We start from the raw sequence: 13598 nt of genomic DNA, 5'->3' as shown, positions 1-13598 counted from the left end.
AGTTATCCAGTGTATTTTATCTACCTCATTTCAGAGATGGATGTGTGACCCAATTAACACCAATTCGGGTCAGGAAAGCTTACCTCTATGACTTCATACATTTCTGGAGACAGGACTACCTTGCAAACATGAGGAAAGAAGTTGCCTAGAATGCAGCCAACACCAAGCAAGCAAAGCTGAGTAATGAAGAGACTCCAAATTCATTCCATAAAACTTGATCTAAGGCCTTAAAGAAACTAGATGTACCTGTGGACTAACCAATTATGCAGGTTAATAAATTCCTTTTAATTGAATTTGCTTTGGGTATTCTGATACTTGGAATGCAAAAAATTCTAACAAATGTATAGAGAGAACTAGGCAGGAGAGGAGCCCAAACTTCTTGAAATCAACCTCAGGTCATAGGCAGCTACCATGTTGTTTCATAAAAGGACAGCTGACTATTAGATCTAGAATAGCATTGCAGACATTTTCATATATTTCTAGGTGCAGAGAAAAGCCTGGATGACCTTTACTGCCAGATGAACTCTTGCCTACTTCAGGGTTTCACCTAAGGCTCACTTAATGACTAATAAATAAAGAGAAGGATGTGACCACCCATGAATGTGATCAAAGGCAGAAATATGGAAGGATGTGTATATTATCCTAATATACTCTATAAAATAATTCATCTTAAACTCTAGTGAAAAATAATCTTGCAAGAATCACCTTTACAAATATTTTACTTTTTTTAAAAATCCAGGTCAACCTCTATGTATTTCTTTAAATTTTTTTTCTATTTTTATTGAGAAATAATTGACATACATCACTGCATAAGATTAAAGTATACAGCATGATGGTTTGACTTACATATATTGGGAAATAATTACCATGATAGGTTCAGACAACACCCATCTTCTCATTATAGATACAACAAAAAGAAAAAGAAAGGGAAAAGAATTTTCTCCTCATGACAAGAACTCAGAGGATTTATACTCTTAACTTTTCTGTATATCATACAGCAGTGTTAGCCACAGTCATCATGCTGTTGTACTTATCCCTAGTACTTATCTATCTTTTGACCGTTTTCCTCCAATTTCCCCTCCTTCCACCCTCTGCCTCTGGTAACCACAAGTCTGATCTATTTTTCTACTGGTTTGGTTTTTGTTTGTTTGTTTGTTTTTAGATTTCACATATAAGTGAGATCATACAGTGTTTGTTTCGAGTGAGGGTTTGCATTTCCTTTGGATATATTTCCAGACGTGGAATTGCTGGATCATAGGTAGTTTTATTTTTATTTTTTTTAAGGATCCTCCATCCTGTTTTCCATAGTGGCTGCACCAATTTGCATTCTCACCAACAGTGTGCAAGGGTTCCCTTTGCTTCATATCCATACCAGCATTTGTTATCTCTTGTCTTTGTGAAGATAGCGATTCTAACAGGCATGAGATGATAGCTCATTTGTATTTCCCTGATGACAAGTGATGTTGAGTATCTTTTCAAGTACCTGCGGACCTTTCATATATCTTCTTTGGAGAAATGCCTATTCAGATCTTTTGCCCATTTTTAAATTGGGTTATCTATTATTATTTTTGTTATTGAATCATGAGTTGTTTATATTTTTTTCTTTAATCTCTTATCAGATACATATTTTGCAAATATTTTTTCCCATTCTATATGTTGTCTTTTCACTTTGTTTATGGTTTCTTTTGCTGTGCAAAGCTTTTTAGTTTGATATAATCCCACTTATTTATTTTTTATTCTGTTACTTACGCTTTCAGTGTCATATGCAAAAAATCATTACCAGGACCCATGGTGAGGAGTTTATTACCATATTTTCTCTTAGCAGTTTCATGGTTTCAGATCTTGCATTAAGTCTTTAATACATTCTGAGTTAATTTTTGTGAGTAGTGTAAGATATAAGTCCAGTTTCATTTTTGGACATGTGGATATCCAAATATCACAACATCATATATTTAAAAGACTATCTATTCTCCATGGAGTATTCTTGGCTTCCTTATCAAATATTAGCTGACCAGATATGCTTAGGTTTATTTCTAGGCTCTTGGTTCTATTTCGTTGGTCTCTTTGTTCCTATGCCAGTACCACACTGTTTTGATGACTGTAGCTTTACAGCTTTACAGTATAGCTTGAATCAGAAAGTGTGAAGCCTCCTGCTTTGTTCTTCTTTCTCAGGATTACTCTTGGAGTCTTTGTGGTTCCACATAAATTTTAGGAGTGTTTTTCTCTACTTCTGTAAAAAATGCCATTGGAATCTTGATAGGGATTGCATTGAATCTATAGATGTCTTTTGGTAGTATTGACATTTTAACAATATTAATTTTTCCAATCCATGAACGTAGGATACCTTTTCATTTATTTGTATCCTCTTCAATTACTTTCATCAATGTCTTATAGTTTTCAGCATAGAGTTTTTTTCACCTTCTAAGTTAATTTATTCCTAAGTATTTTATTCTTTTTGATGTTATTATAGATAGTATTGATTTTTCTTCTCAGAAAATTTGTTGTTAGTGTAGAGAAGTACTACTGATTTTTATATGCTAAGATGTTAATTTTGTATACTGAAACTTTATTGAATTCATTAATTAGATCTAACGGTTTTTTGGTTGAGTCTTTAGGATTTTCTCTTATATAAAATCATGTAATCGGCAAATAGAAACAATTTTACTTCTTTTCCAATTCTGCTAACTTTTGTTTCCTTTTCTTGCCTGACTGTTTTAGGATTTCTGGTACAATGTTGAGCAAGAGTGGTGTGATATCTTCGTCTTTTTCCTGATCTTAGAGAAAAGCTCAGTCATTTGTTGTCTTATACCATTACTTTGTAGACTTGGGTGCATGAAAGAAAAATAGAAATGTATATCACTTCAATAATTTTTAGAAGACCAAGACAGAATGTACTCTGGAATTTTCCCGATGGGTTGGGCAAGAAAGAGAAAGCAGAATAGTGGAAAAATCTAAATGTGTTGCTCAGCTTGGAGGTGGTAAGTTTAGAGATAGGCACATGGAAGCTGGAGTGCTTTCAACTTCAAAGTCAGGCCAAATATGGAATAGACAGAAAAGATGTACCTCATGTTCAAACAAATCTTCACTGTCTGTCAAAAGAGGAGCAATGTAGCAATGAGCATCTGTTCAGATAACAGGCCAGGTACTAAAGACAAGTCTTGGGAAATCAGAAAATAACCATTGTAACCATTGAGTAACAGACATTTTTGGCAGGAAGCCTTCTCTAAGGTCTGGAATGAAAGCAGGACTCTAGACATTGAAGACTAGCAAAGGGTAAGGACTCAAGAATTCAAAAGAGATGTATGTCACAATCCAGAACTGAGTCAGAGAAATGTCATGCTCTAAAATAATTGCAATCAGGAATTAGGACATTATGACCCAACAGCAAGAACCTTAGACTTAGAAAATGTAGGTTCTAGTTACCAACTGAGTTATCTTGACAGATATTATAACCTCTCTGTGCCTCAGTTTACTCTCTGGTAAAGTAAGAGGATTGGACTAGATGAACCCCAATATTCCATGAGAGTGATTTAGGGATTTCCTAACCAAGGAAATACACATTTGTCCTAATCACTAGAGATTTAGGACCATCTGAGAAACCTGTACCTTGGTGTAAATTATTTTAAATTGTAAGGTTCTGGGTAAGATTTCATTTAAAAACAGAATTACACTTAAAAAAAAAGTTTGAAAACCTCTTGAACTGATGCTACTAGAGTTTGTTTCATTATATGAACACGAGAACCAAAATCATTTCTCCTTCCTGCAAATAACCCTAGATGATAAGTGCTTTGTATTTTATTGATATCATTTGAGAGTATTTTGTGAAAAAATAAAAGCCTAATGTACCTTTGGCAAGGGAAGTAATCAAATATTTGAATTTCTGATCAAATATAGTTATTGTATTTTACATTAAAAGAGTAATACATATTATGGCGGACAGTTTTCAAAATAGAGATAAAGTAAAAGGAAGAAAATGGAAATCATACAGATGCCTTTAGGCCAGAAAAAACAATTATCACCATTTTGTTTATTTCCTTTTAGTCCGTGTGTGTGCGCGCGCGCGCAAGCGCACACACACATTGTTTCTCAATGTGGGTGCCCTATATTTATATACTGCATATTTAAAGGTGAGTTAAAATAGACTAATGGGAGTGTTAAAATATTACAAAAGTAATCAAATTATAAGATAATGTAAACATACCATAAAGGAGGTAAATATAATCTCCTACAAAAGTTCAGTAGAGAAGGAAATCACTTTTAATTTGGTAAAAGTCTCAGAATTATGGGAAAATAGAAGCTAGGTTAGACTATATAAATTTTAGATAAACTGAGGTGAAAAGAAGATATTGTCAGATAAGACAACAGAGGAGAAGTATAGCAATGGAAACACGTAGAACATGTGTCAATTAACCAACCCCAGAGTAAGCAATACATATAGACTCTCCCCCTAGTCTTCTGCTTTCTCTGCTTTTCCTGGAATTCCACATACAGTTAAGATATCAATAATTTGTATACTGGCCCCATAAGCTATTAAAATATTTTGGCATTCTTAAGCCATTGCCAACATTGATTCTGAAGGATGGAAACTTCACAGTGTTGACAGAAAGTCTCCTGTCATTGTCGATGTGGAGCAATCTATTTTCAGATCTCATGGGAAGCAGGAAGCAACTCTCTTTATCATAATAGGGGGTTTAAACCCCATCCTTATCTTTCTTATCATCTGTAAGTGAGAGCTGAGATGGTCACTGATCTTACAAAGAGATGGCAGACATGGAGAGCATCATTGTCTGTAGCCCGTTGGTGCTTAAAGATCATATTGGAAAGTAAAACCTTTCCATAGAGGTCATTTATGGAATTATATATATATATATATGTATATATGTATATATATACATATATATATATATATATATGAACTGCACTATGAGCAGGAGACCAAGTAAAGACTGAGACTTCACCGTAAAGTTTCTAAAGCATGATGCAGCATAGGTTTTGCTGGACAAAACCAGAGTAGAATATGCAGGAGAAAAAATTATTCTGGATCAACTTATTGCCAGTTATTGAGTTATTGAATCCAATTATTGCCATTTTCTTCCCAAGAAGGAACTGGAACTGTGGTCAGAGCCTGTTGTATGTCCATTGTATGTTAGTGGCTTAACCCAAACATGGCTGTGCTCAAAGGGCCTCTACATTCTCAATCTGTTTGGTGGAGTCCAGCTCAACACCTCTCAGGAGTTCCAGAAAGAAAATCAACTCCCTAAGACTTTAGAGAGAGTGGGATACTTTCCTGAAGAGTGTATGGGAAAAGAAAGAGGAGGAAGTTTGCATTACATTGTGTCTGAAATCCTGATGAAAATCCTTATGAGTCACATCTGTTCTTACTCTGAAATTCCTCTTCTTCACCAGCCATCCTGTCTCTTTCTCAATCCTTTGTCCTAGGGCTCCTGCTGACTTATTGGCTCTGGTTTGTAAAGTTTCTGCTCTAGTAACCCTCTCCACTTTTTATCTCTCTTCTATCTTATATAGACTTACTTAAATTCTCTTTATTTAGTTGCCAACTACATTTGAGGGTGTCAAGAAATTGTAAACTTAAAAATTTTCCCTAATACAAATTTCATAATTTTACATATGTATACTAAATTTGTTGTTTATTTTCTTTTTTTTTTTAAAGATCTTATTTATGAGAGAGAGAGAGAGAGAGCACAAGCAGGGGGAGTGGTAGAGAGAGAGACAGAGAAGCAGGCTCCCCGCTGAGCAGGGAGCCCGATGCAGGACTTGATCCCAGGACTCCAGGATCATGACCTGAGCCGAGGGCAGATGCTTAACCAACTGAGCCATCCAGGCACCTTTATTGTTTATTTTTAAAATGTCTGCTTAACAACTTCCAACAAATCCTTTATAGTCTTTTCAAAGAGAGAAGTTTAAGTTCTGCATAAGTACTCCATTGGATACTATAAATAGCTGGGTGCAGGCCAAACTTACCTCAGTATTACATCAAGATTCATCCCAGAAGTTGACCAAATGAGGTAAGAAAACCCAGTCCACCTCCCAACATTTTACTTTTACTCTCATGTAATGCATCCTGCAGATGGAATTGGAAAGGTAGACCAGTTGAGATCATTGTTTCTTGAATCCTATCTTGAATTTCTAGTAGAGGAGTGGCTTATCAGAGTTGTGCTCCAGAAAGTCCAGACATGCAGAGCTGGATAGGATATACTGGTGTGGAGAGAGGCTAAAATTGGAGAATTCCCTTAAAAAAATTGTAGTAACTTCTCCGTGGTCACTTGAAAGGTACCCTCTGGAGGGAACCTGAGATCATTTTCCAAGTTCTACTACAGCTTGGGGGAAGGATTTCCTTCCTTCTGGACAATTTGTTATTTCTCATTTGGTTTTCCACCTAGAAAGGGACTACTTTGTAAAGTAAATCTGAGTAGTCTGACCTATAGAAAGGCAGAACTTTCTCTTTTTACTTAATAAACAAGAATTCTGATTTATAAAGCAGCAATAATAAATCTGTCAGTATGAATTGATTTTGAAGAGCCTGAACACTGGCTTGGGTCAATAAAAAGGAAGTATTTAAAGATAGAGGCATCTAAGAGGCATCTTTGTCATGCTTCCCATCCTTCCCTTTATTTTTCATGGTCATAGGACATTTCAAGGTCATTTAATCTCTGTTCTTAAGTTTTTAAATCTATGCAAAGAAGGTAATGCCTGTCCTAAAGTGTTGCTTTGAGAATCAAACTATCAATGGAAGATAAGACCCTTGGAAAAAAAGTGTTGTAAAAATGTAAAGGGTAAAAGGGCAACTTTTTAATTGTTATGTTAATCACCATATATTACATCATTAGTTTTTGATGTAGTGTTCCATGATTCATTGTTTGTGCATAACACCCAGTGCTCCATGCAGAATGTGCTCTCTTTAATACCCATCACCAGGCTAACCCATCCGCCTACCCTCTTCCCCTCTAGAACTCTCAGTTTGTTTTTCAGAGTCCATCGTCTCTCATGGTTCGTCTCCCCCTCTGACTTACTCCCCTTCATTCTTCCCCTCCTGCTATCTTCTTCTTTTTCTTTTTTCTTAACATATGTTGCATTATTTGTTTCAAAAGTACAGATCTGTGATTCAACAGTCTTGCACAATTCACAGTGCTCACCATAGCACATACCCTCCCCAATGTCTATCACCCAGCCACCCCATCCTTCCCACCCCCCACCACTCCAGCAACACTCAGTTTGTTTCCTGAGATTAAGAATTCCTCGTATCAGTGAGGTCATATGATACATGTCTTTCTCTGATTGACTTATTTCACTCAGCATAACACCCTCCAGTTCCATCCATGTCGTTGCAAATGGCAAGATCTCATTCCTTTTGATGGCTGCATAATATTCCATTGTGTATATATACCACATCTTCTTTATCCATTCATCTGTCGATGGATACCTTGGCTCTTTCCACAGTTTGGCTATTGTGGACATTGCTGCTATAAACATTGGGGTGCACGTACCCCTTCAGATAAAAGGGCAACTTTTAAACAGAAATTGTTTGGCCTGTGTTCCTGATGGGTCATGACTGGCTGTGCTGAAAGGGTAAAATACATTTAATTTATAGAAAATGTATGGCCCCGTCTATTAATGTTTTCTGTGACATGCTCCATTCTTAGGCTTTTTAAAATGTGAAGAAACATTTGTATTAGATTTACATTATTTTTAGGATAAAAATTTTAGTTGGTACAAATTGGTTAACCCCATAAAAATTTTCTGGAATGGTTGGAAAGATGTCCAACCATGATGAGCCAAATCAGATGTTCTCAGTGTGGGATAAGCTGCTTAACTGACTGTATATGGTCCTTCTTAGCATTTAATAATCTCCATGCCTGAGTCTCCCCTTTCCAGATCTCATGCCATACCTCAGCCTTGCTTAAAAAATTTGTATTGTTGGGACAACTGGGTGGCTCAGTTGGTTAAGCGTCTGCCTTTGGCTTAGGTTATGATCCCAGGGTCCTGGAATCGAGCCCCGCATCGGGCTCCTTGCTTTGCGGGGAGGCTGCTTCTCCCTCTGCCTGCCGCTTTCCCTTCTTGTGCTCTCTCTTGCTCTCTCTCTGACAAATAAATAAATAAAATCTTTAAAAAAATTTGTATTGTTGCTACCACTGATATATCTGTTCTAGAAAGAAACAGGCTTTCGTTTCCAGGACTGTCAAATCAGGAGCTTTCACAAGAACACAAAGATTCACTCTATTATTGCACATCATAGAACTCAAGCCTGTAGCTTGAAAATAGAAGTCTTTGGTGGAGGCATTTGCTTGTTTGACAGTTCTGTTCTAAATTTTGAAACTACTGGTACTGGAAAGTGCCTGACAATGGTGTACCAGAGCTTAGTCATGCAAAATAATTATTGTTCACGGTTCCTTAGCTGAAATCAATAGCTCTGTGCAAAACACAACATAATGCAGAGATCTAAAGTTACTAAATCAAAACTGAGAAAAAGAAGAATTTTAAACAGATTTGGCAGAAAGAAAGTAGGTTCCACAAGATTTGCCAAGTGATTTCTCTCAGCACATGGAAGGCTCTCATATACCTAAAAGAGGCTCCATTATAGAAGTGATGGTAACTTTTATTAGTACAGTCTGGTAATTGTTGTCAGTAAGCTTATGTGATGTGAAAGAAGCAAAAGCAATTATGGGGATATTAGCAAGTGGTGCATAGTGCTTATTTTCTAAACTTGAAATAATATTTTCAGGTTTGCTTCAGTGAATTCAGTGTTTTAAAGCCTCCAATATATCATCTATACTGACGGGATTGATTGAATGAACCTAAATTATATAACTTGATTGGAGTGTCAGGATGCCTTCCCTGGGCCTATAGTAGGGTCCATGAGTGAGTGTAGTGTTATCTGCTGGAAAAGTTAACATTAATCCTACAAATGGAGAATTATGTCTCCATGTTGCCTGAAACATTTGCCAGAGAATCTTGGCAAGATTAGGTGTTGCTCTTTGACTGCTTCAGTGAAAGGGATGATGTCCTTCTTAACACTTGGCAGACAATTGTACTTAAGAATATCCCTCTTCTGGGAAAAGCAAATAATATCTACTGTTTCAGTGGAAGAGGGAGAAACAGAAATAAATAAGGATTTCAGTTTTCTCTGAAATATATTTACATTTTCCTTCAATACTTTCCACCCCAATATTAAGATGGAATTGATAGAGGTGAACATGTAATTATTCTAGGCTTAGCTCATTACCACCTTCCATAGACTTCATACAATTTTTAAAAATTCATTTGTTATTGAGGTACAATTTGTATGTAGTCAAGTACACAGATTTTAAGTGTACTGTTCAGTGAGTTTTGATAAATGTGTACCCCTATGTAACTGCTATCTGAACATTTCTATCACTCCAGAAAATTTTCTTATGCTCCTTTTCAGCCAATTGGCACCCCATCCCACCACAAACAACCACTTTTCTCATTTCTGTGATCACAGATTAGTTTTACTTGTCTTTGAACTTCATGTAAATGTTTCTTTTACTTGACATAGTATCGAAATTCAGCCATGTTACTATGTGTCAGTACTTTCTTAATATTTTTTGAGACCTAGTTAGTATTTCTGTATGAATGTTAACACAATTTGTTTTCTCTTTTGCTGATGGACATTTAGGTTTTCCCAGGTTTTGGCAATTACAAATGAAGCTGCAAAAAAATTTTTAAACAATTCTCTTTGTGTCTATATGTCCTCATTTCTCTTGAGTGATACCTCAGGGTGGAAGTGTTGGATGATAGCCTAGATCTATGTTTATCTTTATAGGAAACTACAAACCAGTTTTTCTAGTGTGAGTGTTCCATTTCATACTCTCACAGTCAATGTATAAAAATCCCATTTACTTCACACCCTCATCAATATTTGATTTTGTCTGTCTTTTTAATTCTTGTCATTCTAATGTTTGGGAAGAAGTATCTCATTGTGGTTTTGATTTGCATATCTCTGAATACTAATGACACTGAGCACCTTTATATCTGCTTCTTAGATAGTCATATAACTTCTTTTGTGAAGTGTCTATTCAAATCTTTTGCATATTTTTTCTATTTTTAATTGTATATTTTGTCTCTTAATTATTATAGGTATTCTTTGTATATTTTGCATACAAGTTCTTTGTCAGATAAATGTATTGAGAATATTTTCTTTCAGTCTGTGCTTGCCTATTAATTTTCCTAATGATATATTTTTTTAAATTTTATTTTACTATGTTATGTTAATTACCATACATTACATCATTAGGTTTTGATGTAGTGTTCCATGATTCATTGTTTGTGTATAACACCAAGTGCTCCATTCAATACGTGCCCTCCTTAATACCTATCACTGGGCTAACCCATCCCCCCACCTCCCTCCCCTCTAGAACCCTCGGTTTGTTTCTCAGAGTCCATAGTCTCTCATGGTTTGTCTCCCCCTCTGATTCCCCCCTTCATTTTTCCCTTCCTACTATCTTCTTCTTTTTTTTTTTAACATATAATGTATTATTTGTTTCAGAGGTACAGGTCTGTGATTCATCAGTCTTACACAATTCACAGCGCTCACCATAGCACATACCCTCCCCAATGTCTATCACCCAGCCACCCCATCCCTCCCACCCCCCACCACTCCAGCAACCCTCAGTTTGTTTCCTGAGATTAAGAATTCTTCATATCAGGGTTGGGAGGATGGGTTAGCCTGGTGACGGGTATTAAAGAGGGCACGTATTGAATGGAGCACTGGATGTTATACGCAAATAATGAATCATGGAACACTACATAAAAAACTAATGATGTAATGTATGGTGACTAACGTAACATAATAAAATAAAATAAAATAAATCCTCATATCAGTGAGATCATATGATACTTGTCTTTCTCTGATTGACTTATTTTGCTTACCGTAATATCCTCTAGTTCCATCTACATCATTGCAAATGGCAAGATTTCAGTTTTTTGATGGCTGCATAATATTCCATTGTATCCTAATGATAGTTTTTGACTAGGAGATTTCAGTTTTGATGAAGTCCACTTTATTAATATTTTTTTTCTTTTATAGATAATGCTTTTTGTGCCTTGTCTAAGACATCTTTGCCTACCCCTAGGGTATTTTCCTGTTTTCTTCCAGAAGTTTTAGTGTTAGTCTTTAGGTCTATGATCCATGTTGGATTAATTATTGTATATGGTATGAACTAGAGTTGAAGTACATTTTTTTTCCATATGGCTATCCGGTTGTTCCAACTCCATTTGTTGAAAACTTTCCTTTATCCACTGAATTGCTTTGGCACCTTTTTGGGAATCAGTTGATGAATTAAGTGTGATTCTATTTCTGGACTCTATTGTGTTCTTTTGATCTACCTGTCATATAGCTTTGCCATATTCTCTTGACTAGTTTCATGAGTTTTATTATTTTTTAGTCCTGTTCCTCTCATTTTGGCTACTTTTACCTCCTGTAGGTTTTAGGCTTAGAGTTTATTTTCGAAGTTGGTAGAGCTTCCAAATTGCTCTGAATCTCAGAGTGCATATATGTAAAATAGGAAAAATAAGAACTCTGTTACAGGATTGTTGGGAGAGATAAACAATCTAGTATCCTTTTGAAAAGCATATTATATATTTTTTAAAGGCTTTATTTATTTATCTGAGAGAGAGATTGAGCCACCCAGGTGCCCTAAAAAGCATATTATAATTCTAAAATAAAATTTGTATGCTTACGGGCACCTGGGTGGCTCAATCAGTTAGGCATCTGCCTTCGGCTCAGGTCATGATCCCACGGTCCTGGGATCAAGTCCCGCATCAGGGTCCCTGCTCAATGGAGAGTCTGCTTCTCCCTCTCCCACTACCCCAGCCTGTGCTCTCTCTCAAATAAATAAATAAAACCTTTAAAAAAATTTGTATGCTTAGAATGTTGCTTATTTTTATTTCACTTTTTGGTTCCCTTAATTTTAAAAGTTCTCATGCATGTTTACACAAATCTTCATGAAGGATATGCACCCTTAGTTTCAGATTACGGGGGAACTTTTCCTGTGGATTTAGAAAAAAAACAAAGATCTAAGATAATTACAAGAAATGATGGGCACCTGATCCCTTCCCACTTACAGTAAGCCTTGTCTTGTGGTAATGACAATCCTTTCTGATATTTCTCCTTTGTGGGTTTTTTAAAAGGTAAGAACTAGTAGGCTGCAAATGCTTTATTCTTCTAGACCTTTCTGACCTGATCCCCCTTTTCTTTGTTATGGCAGCTACTCTGCTGAGTGACCTTTGCTCTCCCACCCCAAATCATTGACCTTTTAAGCTGTTTTAATATTTACTAGGGAATTACTTGTCCTAAAGTTTGAGTTGAATTTTCCTGAAAGATTTTACTGTAGACTTAAAATGATGGTGAGGAGAAGGGTTCAAAGTCTGAACCCCTCCCTTTACCCGAAATAAAACAAGCTGGATAAAAACTCTTTCTGTTCTGTACTCATCTAAGGGCTTATAACAAAGATGCATAAAAAGTGTAAATTCTTTACTGCCCTAGTTCCTACCCCAACTGTCATTCTCATTTCTCAATTGAAATATTTTCTTCCTCAAGTTTGGTGGCCTTTGTACTTTTTTGGCCTTTGTGTTTACTAGATTATAAACTCCTTGAGCAAAATTATTTGATGTTATTTATCTGAGTTTCAGATTTTAGCATCAAGCCAAGTGCCTTGTATTCACTTCATAAATGTCTTTTGAATTAAATTTATTACTGTTAAGTGCTGATGTTGTACTAAAGACAGTGTTATATATATAACAGACAGGCAATAATTGTTCATGGTTTATTGATGGCAGGAACTCAAGATTTATTCATTGATTAGTTAAGTTTGATTACATCTTATAATTAGAGCATCAGATGAGTCAGGTGTTCCCTTCTTTTCAAAAACATGTTAGAACTGCTCAAATGGAATTCTGTAGGTCAAATTATTTAATAATAGCTCTCTGTACCTTTTTCTGTAATGTTATGGTTTGGGCTGTATCACCTCATAATAAATTAAGAGTATTAAACTCCTGTGGTGAGAATTCAGAATAGGCTCATCTCAAAGTCTGTCCTATTCCAGTTAGTGTTAAGGCCAGGTTCCAGAGTACTTTACTGAGATAAGTAAATAAACACATTTTTCAAAAGATATAGACCTGAAAATGAAGCACTACTATCTTCTGATGCTAGATTTCCCAATACTCTACTGATAGGCTTATATAGAAATTGTTCTCAGGTTTGTGATTAATTTCTGCTTCCTAGAGCAAACTGGTAAGTCTTACTTCCTTTTTTGGTAGAACACGGACTTGTCTATCAAATCTTAGCTAGCTAGTCCTGAGGACACCCCTTAAAACCTGAAGGAGATAAAATTAGGACAAAAAGAAAGAAAAAAAGGAAGTATACTACACAGCAGGTGGTAAATGTGAGAAGTAGTACCAGGAGAGAAATAACATAGATTGAAAACATAAATCCTTAAATAGTTTTAGATAAAACCATGGAAGCTAGATCCATACATATTTTTGTGGGGACTAGGAAGCTTAGAAATATCCCTAATCTAGATATTGATGTTAGAATAACCATGCTTTCCTAAAACACTCCC

This window comes from Zalophus californianus, chromosome 9 (assembly GCF_009762305.2).
Source record: "Zalophus californianus isolate mZalCal1 chromosome 9, mZalCal1.pri.v2, whole genome shotgun sequence".
Lineage (NCBI taxonomy): Eukaryota > Metazoa > Chordata > Mammalia > Carnivora > Otariidae > Zalophus > Zalophus californianus.
This window is presented reverse-complemented; position numbering follows the sequence as displayed.